Below are 12,835 nucleotides of genomic sequence, written 5' to 3' on the forward strand. Positions count from 1 at the left end.
AATCAGGCAGAACATTTCTATACGACAAATGAGGAACCTATTGATATCTTTCTAATTCTTTTTCTGAACCACCCTCTTACCACATTACAGCATTTACTTTACTATAAACTTCAGATTATTATGGACAGAAGAATGAAATAAACATACCTCACAAGTCAGATTATTACTTTTTAAATTATCACTCTTTATAATGCTTATGACTAACAGTACAATAGAGACGCCAGGATCAAATAATGCTGGCTCTGTTAGCCTCAAATAAATGATGCTCAGTATCTAAGCACTTGAAAACTCTTGGCTATTTCCCAAATAACAGCTAAAATGATCCATTATCTACCTATGTACATGTGTATATATGTGCATTTATATATATATATATATATATATATATATATATATATATATACACACACACACACACACACATATACACACATACATATACAGTGTGCACATTTTCTAATTATCACAATACAAGTACGGAGACTATTCTGAAAATTGTTTTGTGCCAACTTCACAGCCAATGATTATTTTATTTCCTCATGGACAGCGAGATAAGTAAAAAAGTCAATAATCTGCTTGGTTTTGTCAATGTTTTCAGAAGGTGTGATATATATCCCACTGGTGGTTCAAACCAATTTTAGGTGATATATGGGCATTTAAGGTCTTTTAAACACATATTTGTTTATTTTTTTTAATTTTTTTTTAACGTTTATTTATTTTTGAGACAGAGAGAGACAGAGCATGAATGGGGGAGGGTCAGAGAGAGGGAGACACAGAATCTGAAACAGGCTCCAGGCTCTGAGCTGTCAGCACAGAGCCCAACGCGGGGCTCGAACCCACTGATCGTGAGATCATGACCTGAGCCGAAGTCGGCCACTTAACCGACTGAGCCACCCAGGCGCCCCCATATTTGTTTATTTTGATGTGTTTTAGAAGGGTGCCTGGTGGCTCAGTTGGTTAAGTGTCTGACTTCGGCTCAGGTCTTGATCTCATGGTTCATGGGTTTGAGCCCCACATTGGGCTCTGTGCTGACAGCTCGGAGCCTGGATCCTGCTTTAGATTCTGTACCTCCCTGTCTTTCTGGCCCTCCCCTGCTTGCACTCTGTCTCTCTTTCTCAAAAATAAATAAGACATTAAAAAAAATTAAAACAATGTTTTAAACACATTATTTGTTTATTTTAATGTGTTTTAGAAAAAAGAATTAATGTTGCAAGCCTCCGACTTTATGGAGATTATTGTTTCGGATAAGGGTAAAGCAAAAAAGTGGGTTACTTTAAAAAAATATATTAAGTAATTAGAAAACGTAGTACCTGGGCATAGCAAACATGCTTTAAAAATGATAGGAGAATGAATCAAATTTGACAAACTTGATAAATATTAATGAATGATGAATTCATTCATTCTGATGAATATTATGCTGAGTTTGTGAAAATTAAAAGGCATATATCTCTACAGTGTCTTGTAACACATTTCTTTTCTTGGGCCTATCAAAGAACTAACTTCTGTTCTGGGGGTAACATCCTCCTAATTCATCAGAAATATCATCGTGACTTTTTTCTCTGTTCATTTATTTAATTTTGAGAGAAAGAGTGAGAGAGAACATGCACAGGTGAGCTGGGGAGGGGCAGAGAGAGAGAGAGGGTGACAAACAATCCCAAGCAGGCTCTGATCTGTCAGTGCAGAGCCTGATGTGGGGCTTGATCCCATGAATCATGAGATCATGACCTGAACTGAAATCGAGAGTGAGAAGCCCAACCCACTGAGCTATTCTGGTGCCCCAATCATGACTTCTAATTAGGCAGGGAAAGCTATCATCCACTTTTCACTCTTATACCTTTTTCTTGGTCCTATAATTGTTGACATTATTTTAAATGAGGTTGATTTAAAAATATAAATATGATACATGGTGTCAAGAATATAAATTGGGGCATTATGGCTCAGACATGGTGTAGCTACTGAGTAAGCTTTCCAATTTTAGTAGAGAAAACTCTGAAATTTAATACATTGTTCTTTATATAGAAACAACATATAAAGAAACGTTCCTTTCTGCTAATGGTATAAAATCATTACATTAAATAAGAATAGTTAATGAATATTTATTTTAGCCAAGGTATTACTAATGCAGAGATAAACATAAAGAAGTGAAGACAGGTTCACAAGAAACTAAACCATCCCTACATAATGCATTGTGAAAATTCTATATAAAAAAACCTTTTACAATTCTGATTTGGTCTATCAAAAAGCAACGGAATTTAGAAACTAATCCTTTTGACTTTACTGTGGCAGGAATAAGGAGTAGCAAAGGTCCATGAAGTATCTCTAATGCTAGAAGCTGTATATGTTCTTTTATATATTTTAAATCTAACAATTAAATGAAATTCAATAGACAATATAGAGAACTATGTAAAATCTTCACAGGGATCATTTTAAACGTGGCTCTCTTAGCTTGAAATATTTTGAGCTTTCTACTGAAATCCACTCATAAACAGAAAGCAAAAGTAACAATAATAATAATAATAAGGCCTGGGAGGAATGAATTATGTCCAAAGGGAGCACTGGTTTGCAGGACCCCTCCTCTCCCCGCACACCCACCAGATCAAATATGTCTGTAAGGTCAAAGGCTCAGTAATGCAAGTGCTCAAAACAGCAGGTTCCTTACTTCTTATACACTAAGCTGCTTCAAAATATTTACACAAGACAAAGAGGAACACCTTGAAGATGAACTTCTCTGAATGAGAATGGGGCAAATTCAAAGCAATGTTGGGCCTTCGACTTATGCAGGAATGTGAGACTCACAAGAGAGGTCCGGGACAGTCCCTAATCCTCCCTGTGGAAGCTGGGGGGACTTGGATGGGCAGTGGCAGCAACAGGCTGGAGACGGGGCTTTGGAGTAACTTTCCTCAAAGTACATTCAGCAGAGATCTTTTCTTGCCTAGCGGCAATCTGTGAACACCCGTCTTGCAGGAGTAGAGGACATTTTTATAGAAAGTATTGGGCAAAAGGTATTCGCCAGGCATGGGACATTGGAAGCTAGCACCCTCTTCTTGAATTCCCGTGTTAAATGGATTTGTATAGCTACAGGTGGAAAGTGTCTGAAGCTAAAAGACTCAACTGGGAGAAAATGCGGCCGGGGCAGCTCCATGACTGGTAGAAAGGCATTGACTCATGAAATGACAGATATGCCATACTCCAGGGAGTGATAAATAAAAACATGTGTCAAATAATCTAGGTCACAACTAAGAAAGACACTCTCACAGCCTTTCCTAGATAAGGGTCTCAACAATACTTTTCTATGGAAAGATCGGTAGTAAAAAAAACCCCTTCTACTCACACATGTAGTGCCTTACATATGCACTCATACTTCATTATTCAAATGTAATTTGTCCCTGAGCCCATGATGGGTGCATTGCAGGAGGCTATATATTTCATTCATGTCTTTTTTTAAGAAAAAAATCATTTCAGTTCAACTTTTTAATACGAGCATTTTCAAAAGCTTGCAAATGTGGAGAGAACAGTATAATGGACCTCTAGGTATCCATCACCCAGCTTCAACAATAAATTCTAATGAAAACAGTTTTTAAGGGGAAAATTAATGTTCCACAGCTCATTCAAAACTACCAACCAATTATCCCAAATATTACTAACATACTCTTAGAGCTCTATATAACAATCCTCTAAGGATTTCTGGCTATTAATTAACTACAAAAGACATTTTTTGGGATTACAAAAACACTATTATTCTATTCTGAAGGAACATTGTAAAGCTTTCCAGAAACAACCATAGTACCCATACTAGAGGCAGGCAGGTAACAGTCAGATTGAGGTATTTGATGCTTTCACGTTCCCAATATTTTTTTTCAAATGTAAGAGCTTTTCTAGCTTCTTAGGCTCATCATCTCTCCTTAGAAACTCTCCTGCTTTCTTAGATGTTTTCAGCCGATAACATGAAGGCAAAAATGCTCGACACGTTTAACAACATGAGGGCAAGATGTTCCCCTCTAGGGGGGAGATCTGAGCTGGGACCACCGTGTTCTCTACATCCTGTTGCCCTTTTTGATGATACAAGAATGTGGACTAATCATAGCCAAGTTTTGGGTTCAGAGAGGAAATTCTGGGTAAAAATATTGGCGAGTTGTTATAACAAATATTTGGCCGGTGGTAGTTCAGATGGCAAGGTATACTTAATTATGTACACTTTAAGGTTAGCATCTTAATAAAGTATACAGAACTCACTTAATGTTGCTACAATGTTTATCAAATTACTTCATTGTTTTAGTCACAAGCATAAAGCCCTCCTCCAAGTAACGTGAAGAAGTTCCTATACTGAGTAGACCTCCAAACGCTTGTAGTCGTCAGCTGTCTGCTCAGATTTGATAAGCAACGAAAATAACTCCAAAACTGGTAGTTTCCACAGATCATTATTATAGTTCAGGAGTATGGGCTGAATAGTGCCGCCCCGCCCCCCCCTCCGCCCACCTTTATATGTTGGAGTCTTAACCTCAGAATGTAACTGGATTTGGACATAGGGCCTTTATGGAGGTAATTACATTAAAATGGGGTTTTGGGGGTGGGTCCTAATTCAACATGACCATTTTATATACTTACGAGCAGAAATTAGGACACAGACAACATAAACAAAGAGAAGACCAAGGGAGGACATAGGGACAGGTGGCCATCTACAAGCCAAGAGATGCCTCATAAGAGACCAAATCTACCAACACCTTGATCTTGGGCTTGTAGCTTCCGGAATTGCCGGCAAGTAAATATCTGTTGTCTAGGTCACCCAGCTGGTGCTACTTAGCTATCGCAACCCTAGCAAAGTAATACCGTCAGTATTGAGGTTGCCTAATCCAAGCTACAGAGTGGCCTTTAGCTACACCCGGGGAATCTGGGGCTAGAGTGAGCAGAAAATTTGTTCAAAGGGCTGGCCGGGCACGTGTGATTCAATCTAACCCTTTTCGACAAAGTTTAATGCTCAGTATATGGACTCAGCGTTATTTACCTCAGTTATTTGTCAGGGTATAATAGGTCAGCTTGCTGAAAAGTTAATCAGATACTACACACAGATTATGTAGAAGATAGCACGTGACATACCTCTGCACTGGGGGTTGGGCTTTCTATTTCCTCCAAACTTTAGAGAGCACGACTCATAACATTTCACTTTTCAGATGTGTAATGAATATAGTAGATGACACACGTAGAAATGGGACAGTGTAAACATGATAACTTTAGGAATTTATGACAATATTTAAAATTTTTCAAAAATCAGTAGATATATAATGTTGAAAACAGTAAGCAGTACTAAGAAATCCTTGTTGGTACATAGTAATACCGAGGACTTTTCGGGTGCAGTGGACTTTCACCCGAATTTACAAGGAAACATTAATTTACAAGGAAACATCAAATTAACAACAGTATTTACCAATATTCTCCTCAAAGTGCTTTTCAAACACTAAATAATGACCCAATTAAGCCACTGCAAGATAAGCTGTTATTACTCTAGATTTAGTGAAAAGGACTAACAATTACTATTTTAACAGTTTCTGTGAACAAAGACTCGATGTTTACTGAACACAACTCTGAGAACGCCCCATCGGTTTAGCGAGTAGAGAACAGAAAAACAAAAGGTTGATTAGTTAAGTGAATTCAGGGAAAGCCAGAGTTGATTAAGAACGAAGAACCATGACCTGTGAAAACAGCAAATTTAATATGCAAAGCGGTGACCAAAATCGGCAGGAGGCTATTTATGAATACTGCCAATATTCAATGTGGCATACTGACAATGGAGAATCTGTGGTCATGCCCTCAACAACATAATTCATCACACTAGTGCTTGGGGCAGTCATGTCCAAGCAATTTATCATCATCATATCACTCGTCTGAGTAAGAGAGGGGGAGAACTTTGATTGTTAACCTCTAGGGAGAATGGATTTATAGCCAACATCCCTAGGAGCACCGCATGGCTCTGCCCAAAGCAAAACGCTCCCTGATTCACTTCTGCTTAACTCAGAGTAAAAGTGCCAACACACTGCCTCCAGGACAGTGAGAGCAAAACCCAGGTCTGATGCTTTTAGCGCAAAAGTAAGATACCCAGGAAACCATACTTAAATATTCATCGAAGCTGCCTTAAAAAACACTTATGGATGAGGCATTTCCAATGTCCTGTGGTGACAAAATCATTTTTGAAATGCATCCGCGGATACCGACACTTGGGAAGAATTCTCTCTTAACATTGAACCTATGAACATTTCTCTGTGTTGGAAAACTTGGAAGTGAGCTGACAATTAAAAAAAATAATATGTATATGTGTGTGTGTGTGTGTGTGTGTGTGTAGTGTTTTTCAAAATAAAAATGAGAGCCTTAATTCCTCTGGACATTGAGCCTTTATGTACTTTATACTTTAACAATAGCTGCCCTTACAGGGTATGATTGAACACCTAAATGCCATTTTGCCCCCTTTGATTAAAATCTCGAAGCTGAGTTGAGCGTTATGGAAACAAGCGTTTCCACATGGAAACAAGCTGAATTGAGCGTTATGGTAAACTGCTGTTTACCAACAGTAAGGGGAACATGAGTCACAACAGCAAGGCTTCCAGGGTGCCTTCTCTCTTAGGCTCCCACTGTATCTGGTAAACTGGAAATCAGTAATTCCTGGAGGCACATGGATCAGACCTTACCCGAGGACATTAGTCAGGATAGGCAAGGTTATGCTGTGGTAACAAACACACCTCCAAATCTTGAGGCCTAAACACAACAAAAGCTTACTTCTAGCTCTCTCTATGGCTAACAGAGGTTGACGGGGGGCTCTGCTCACTGCCCTCATTTCATGAGCCAAGCTGACAGAACAGCCACTATCTAGAAAACTGGTGGTCACTCCGGCAGAGGGAAAGAAAGGGTGACAGACTTCTCGCTGGCTCTTAAAGCGTCTACCTGGAAGTGACATTTCCCTCCACTCACATTGCATTGGCCAAAGCAAGTCACATGGCCATACCTCACTGGAAGGGGACAGAGAAATGGATAACACTCAACGACTGCCATGAGGCAGAGGCATCTGTATTCAGGCAGATACTGCCTTCGTGAACAGACAGAACCACAGAGCCAGCTTATGCCAGGTGGCCAGGTGGGAGCAGGTATTTTATTTTTCTCCATCTTCTTTATTTTATTTATTTATTTATTTATTTATTTATTTATTTATTATTTTGAAGTGAGGGAGGATGTCTATGAATGAGAGGTTATTTTTTTTTTTTTAATGACAGTGTTTTTAGAAAAACATGGATTACTGAAAATACACCCTAAAGAGCAGCTAAAGAAAAGAGAAGCACGAGGCCACATTTGGTGTGTGAAAAACATGTACAACAACCATCTTCGGTCCTTCTATTAACAGTGAAGTTCGTAGGGCTATGAGCAGGACACCACTGAATCAGGAATTAATTTTCCCATTGTCACTGTATGGCTCACTGGGGTATTTAAGACATTTGAGGAGAAAGACTCCTGATACAGTAATGCTATAGAACATATGGAAGTAAGGGTAGGCCTTTTCCAAGGCCAGTAGCTCCACCTATGTTACAGCCCTCATTCTTTTCTCTTCAACCTCTAAAATCTTTACACAGGGGCTCTCTACCAACTATAATCCCAGCCAGGGCACTGAGGATGCAACCATAGATTTCTCAAAACTCTAAATATTCCATCCGAGGGCGCTTGGGTGGTTTGATCGGTTAAACAGCCGACTTGATTTCAGCACAGGTCACGATCTCACGGTTCATGGGTTCAAGCCCCTCGTCAAGCTCTGTGCTGAGTGCAGAGTCTGCTTGAGATTCTCTCTCGGTGTGCCCCTCACCCGCAAAGTTACATAAATAAACTTTAAAATAAACAAATGTTCTTTTCTCTGTTTCTATCTGGGTCAACGTTTAACTACTCACATTTCAACTGTATTAAGTTGCACTGTTTCAGAAATTCTTTTCATTTCCGCCATATTCAAACTATTTTCTGCCCTTCACAGGGAAGGGGAAACTTGTCCAGTGAAACCTATCTTTCCCTTAAGTCACCCCCAGAATACACGCTGTGCTGGCCATCCTCCTTTGCTGGCAGCTACTCTACTAACCATTAAGCATTGGGCTCTTCGATACTGGGTCCAGGATCCTCTTCCCTTCTCCACCTTTATTCTCTCCCTGGATCCTGTGACACATTTCCAATGATTCCCCAATAATTATCTGTGGCCCAGATCTCTCCTGTGAGCTACAGCATAATATACCCACCAGCCTATATGACATTTCCCCTTAGACAGCTGATAGACCCTGTAGGAGGCAGATACTACAATGACACCCAACAACCCCACCCCTCTTAGTATTCGCACCCCTGTGTTGTCCCCACCACCCCCACCCCTGACACTGCACCAGAGTTGATCTGTGTGATCAACAGCACACAGCAGAAGTGATGGGATGCTACTTCTGAGATCAGGTTCTAAAAGAAGAAGACTGGCTTCCATCTTGGGTTCTCTTTCCCTCTTCGAACGTTTGCCCTGGGGGAAGCCACATCATGAGTAGCCCTATGGAGAGGTCCATGTGGCAAGGAACTGAACTCTCTGGCCAACAGCCAACTGAAATCTGTCAACAGCCATGGAAGAAGCTAAGAAGCATATCTCACAGCTCCAGTCAAACCTTGACATGACCACAGCCCTGGCTGAAAGATTGACTGGAACATTATGAAAGACCCTGAGCCGGAACCTCCCCAACTATGCTGTGTGCAAATTTCCGACCCACAGAACCTGAGGCAATGAATGTCTGTTGTTTTGCTCTGCTGAATTTTAGGGTAATTTTTTAGATGTAGTAATAGGTAACTAATCCACACACCACAGATTTAATATGTACCAAATGGAACTTTCCATCTCCCCTCCCCCAATTCCCAATTTGTTCTTTCTCTAGCCTTCTCCTTATTAATTAACATCCACATCTGCCCAGTTTCTGAGCCAGCATCTTGAGACTCATCCTTCATTTCTCCTTATCTTTCGCTATCATATCCCATTCATCAGCAAGCTCTACAGAATCAAAATCCAAAGCATTTATCACATCCATTCTTACAACAAATGGATCAAGGGCCCACTTTGCACAAGGCACAGCATCAGGTGCTAGAGAAAACAGCCATAAATAAAACATGCACACCCTGCCCTCAAGTGGTTGACATTCTTATAGGAAGGAGTAAATAATTTATAAACAAAATGTGTAATATGTCATATGGGATTAAGTTGTATGCGGGAATACTAAAGGGAACAGGAGGATGGGAATGCCAGGGTGTTCGAGGGGTGTTAGCATGTGATTTTAAATATGCTTGTCAGGGGGCAGCTGGGTGGCTCAGTTGGTTAAGCGTCCAACTCTTGATTTCGGTTCAGGTCATGATCTCGAAATTCATGAGATCGAGCCCCGTGTGGGGCTCTGCACGGACAGCATGAAGACTGCTTGGGATTCTCTCTCTCCCTCTGTTTCTCCTCCTCCTCCTCCTCCTCCTCCCTCTCTCTCTCAAAATCAATAAATACTCTTACTGCCACCCCAGCCTGAGCTACCTCTGCCTTTCACTTGGGCTGCATCATAGCCACCTTCACATCACTCCCCTGCCCACAACCCTTCAGTGGCTTCCCGTTGCTGTGAGATGAACATCTAGAGACCTTACCAGGCTGCACAAAGCCCCGCATGACCTGGTCCCACCCTGTCTCTCCGACTTCATCTTGAACCAATCACCATCACAAAGACGTCTGGTCATTTCCAGAACATGCCAAGTCCTTTCATGGCTCCTTTGCCCAAGCAGGTCCCACTGCAAGGAAGGAACTTCACTAGGTCCTTCGCATCCTTCCAAACCAGCAGGCCTTGGTGAGGACTCCTTTTCACCACCACATCTAAAGTGCCCCACCCACCTCTCTGCTCCATTTTCCTTTATCACAGCCCTCTGTTCACAACTTGTAGCTGTTGGTTAATTAATTTGTTTGTTAGTTCCTTCTTTGTTTGCTCAGGTCTCCCTGCCTCTAACCAGAATATATACCCCTGGAGGCTAGAATCCTCATCTGTCCTGTTCTGTATTGCAGCAGCCCCAGTACGTGTCCAGCTACGCAACGCACATTTATTGAATGAATAAACCAACCCTTCCTGACCGCCCTGTAATTCCAACACCCAGTGTGACCAAAAATATCATTAAGTGGCAAAAGCAGAATATTATTTTCACAAATCTATAGGTTTTTCGATCTAGCAGAGACCTAGAGATCAATTACTTTCATGTGCCTAGAAAAGATAAGTAACTTGTGCAAAGTCACAGAGCTGGAATCGGAAATAGAATGAGATTCCACTCACGGGTCCTGAGTACGTTAAACCAGCAACTTGTCTTATAGCCCCCTCTACCCGCGTATCTTTAGTTCCTGTTGGACAGGGGGCATACTTGTGAAAAACAAAGTACACGGGGGCTCAGTGGTAGGAGCACAGGTTTTGAGTTAGAAAGACATGGGTTTTTTCCCCCTAAACTTTCCAGCAGTGTGGCCTCACCCCTATGCCTTAACTTCCTCTTCAGTATCACGAGAACACCTCAAGGAGCAGTGTAAAGTGTGAACTTCTAGGGCACAGAGCTCGAAGAAGACCCCTGGTGATTAGCTTTCACTAATGTTGAAAAACATAGGCGTGGGCATTCCTCTTCCGATTCTAAGATCCAGGAATGGGAATAAAATGCATTTTGCATGCATTTGCATTTTGCAATAAAAATGCATGCCCCAATCTATACTACATACATTTTTGTAACTTCCATAAGAATAAAGCAACATCCAGCCTCCACACATGGAAAACCTAATTTCATAGAGCAGCGCGCTGTGAATTTTGTGTTCCAATTCTCCTGTTTTCTGAAATTAAGTTGCAAGGTCGCGCCTGTAAACACCGCGCTCTTATCTGTAGGGGAGGCGCACCCATGTGTGTTTGGAATATCTTTACAACAGAAGAACCATGAGACGGTAAAATAAAGGGCAAGGCTGAGGCTCAAGGCTTAGAGGTATGATTTCAAAGCTCAGGAAAGGAGAACCAGCATGTTAGAGAAGCCCCCACCCCTTCCCACCCCCACCCCCCCAGCCCAACGGCCCGACGACAACTCCTGCAGCATTTCTGTCCAGCAACACTGGGCTGGAGCCACGCGGGGCCCCCCGGGGCCTCGCTCCTCGTGGGACTCTCGGCTTCGGGTTTCAAGCCAGGCTTCGCTGCACTTTAGACTTTGGGGTAACCAACCACCCACTTCCAACACAGACCAGCCTCCTAGGCCTCGCGCAGCCTCACGATCCGCGCGTCTTTGCAGCGCATCTGGAGAAAGGCAGCAGCTCGCCAAAGCGCGGATTGCTTTCAACCTCTCTCCCCCAGGGGGACCATCGCCGGGACTCCCCGCAGGGATGAACACGAAAGGCTCCCCTGCTCACCCCACCCTTGCTACCCGGCTCACAGCCCCCACGCCCCCGCCCCGGCTCCCGCGCACCTTCCCTCCGCTCGCTGCGCGCCGCCTTCGCCCCCGGGACCCTCGGCGGGGCCAGCGTGCAGGGCCTTTAAGGTCTCCCCACTCCCCTCCCGCTTCACGCTCGGGGCTAGTCTTCTCCCCGCCCCCAGGTCCCAGGGCAGGGTTCCGCGGGTCCCGGCCACGCCCCACTCGGCCCTAGGGCACGCCCTGTGGCTCTTGCCACGCCCTACCCGGCCCTAGGTCACGCCCCGCGGGCCCAGGACCCGCCCCGCCCGCCGCCCGTCCAAGTCCGGGTTCACTCCTGTCGGCTGCCTGTCCTAACCTTGAAGCGGGCAGTAGGCTGGTAGCTGCAGGATCCGTTCAGCTGCCGCACTGGAAGCCTACTTTCTCTGCGTGAGAGTCTATTGTAGATACCCCCCCCCCCCCCGCAAATATCCTGGAAGGAGAGGTTTCTTGTCTCCCTCGAGTTCAGCTGAGTCGAAAGAATTAGGGGCTAGATCCCCCAAGGGGAAAGGAAGCAGCTGCATTTTCCCCAGACCCCAGGTCTCTGTAGAAAAGCCTGGAACATGGAGGCTTTAGTAGCTATTGTAGCTTCCTCCAAGGATAACGGATCAGAGGGGCTGCACTGGCAGTTTGGTATCTTGAACAGGATTTGGATAATCATTCCGAACGCAAAGCGACTTTGGGTTGATTTGTCCATTGTTTCATGTCCCTGGACCTGAGGTTTCTCATCCTTACCAGCAGAGTCTGGACGCTTGAAGTGGCCCTACGCTTCAGTGTCAACTGGCTTAGGGAAAGTGAGTGCACCTGTCGACCAAACCTAGTGCTGGGAACAGTCGCGGCGATACAGGACGATACCCTTAGGTATTACACTGTATTCAATTAATTTTGTCCTGAATTCTGGGGAAAAGAGGATGAGTACTCAGATGGCAAGAATGTCCAGGTGTCGTTTGGAAGGAAGGTAAACATTTAATAATTAACGATAATAATACTTCCTGAAGCCAATTCTCCTCCTCTAGGTACTGTGTGTAGGTTGTCTTGCTTAATTTTTTAGAACAGCCTACATGTGGTGGAATCGTTTTCTCTTCCAATTACGGATAAGAAAACAGATCCCGAAAGAGAAGTCCCTTGTCCCAGGCCAGGGCTAGAACGTGCTTTGGTCGATGTCACTACACCACACCTTCCTGGTAGAGAACAGGGCACTTTGGTAAGACGCTAGGTACTAAACTGATATATTTCAGTCAGAAAAAGAAGAGAAAAGGAAATGAAGGTGTGTGTGTGTGTGTGTGTGTGTGTGTCTGTGTTTTAAGGAGGGTAAAACTATAAGTTGGTTGGTAAAGGACAGGCAGGGGGACAAGACTGAAGGAGA

General features: G+C 43.3%; 1 protein-coding gene across 3 annotated transcripts in view; it reads right to left on the minus strand.

Moving 5' to 3' along the window:
* Positions 1–11,614, minus strand: part of PTER (phosphotriesterase related) — a 69,491-nt gene extending 57,877 nt beyond the window's left edge. Inside the window, exon 1 of one of the 3 annotated variants that reach the window (XM_019460677.2) lies at positions 11,488–11,614. The gene's annotated coding sequence lies outside the window, so the exon portion shown is untranslated. Of the gene's footprint in view, positions 1–4,827; positions 4,849–11,487 lie in introns of those variants that run through there. The other 2 variants (XM_019460675.2, XM_053894824.1) reach the window with 2 other exon arrangements.
* Between the last annotated feature and the right edge of the window lie 1,221 nt (positions 11,615–12,835).

The sequence above is a fragment of the Panthera pardus genome, unplaced genomic scaffold (genome assembly GCF_024362965.1).
Source record: "Panthera pardus isolate Hobbes unplaced genomic scaffold, ASM2436296v1 HiC_scaffold_6, whole genome shotgun sequence".
NCBI lineage: Eukaryota > Metazoa > Chordata > Mammalia > Carnivora > Felidae > Panthera > Panthera pardus.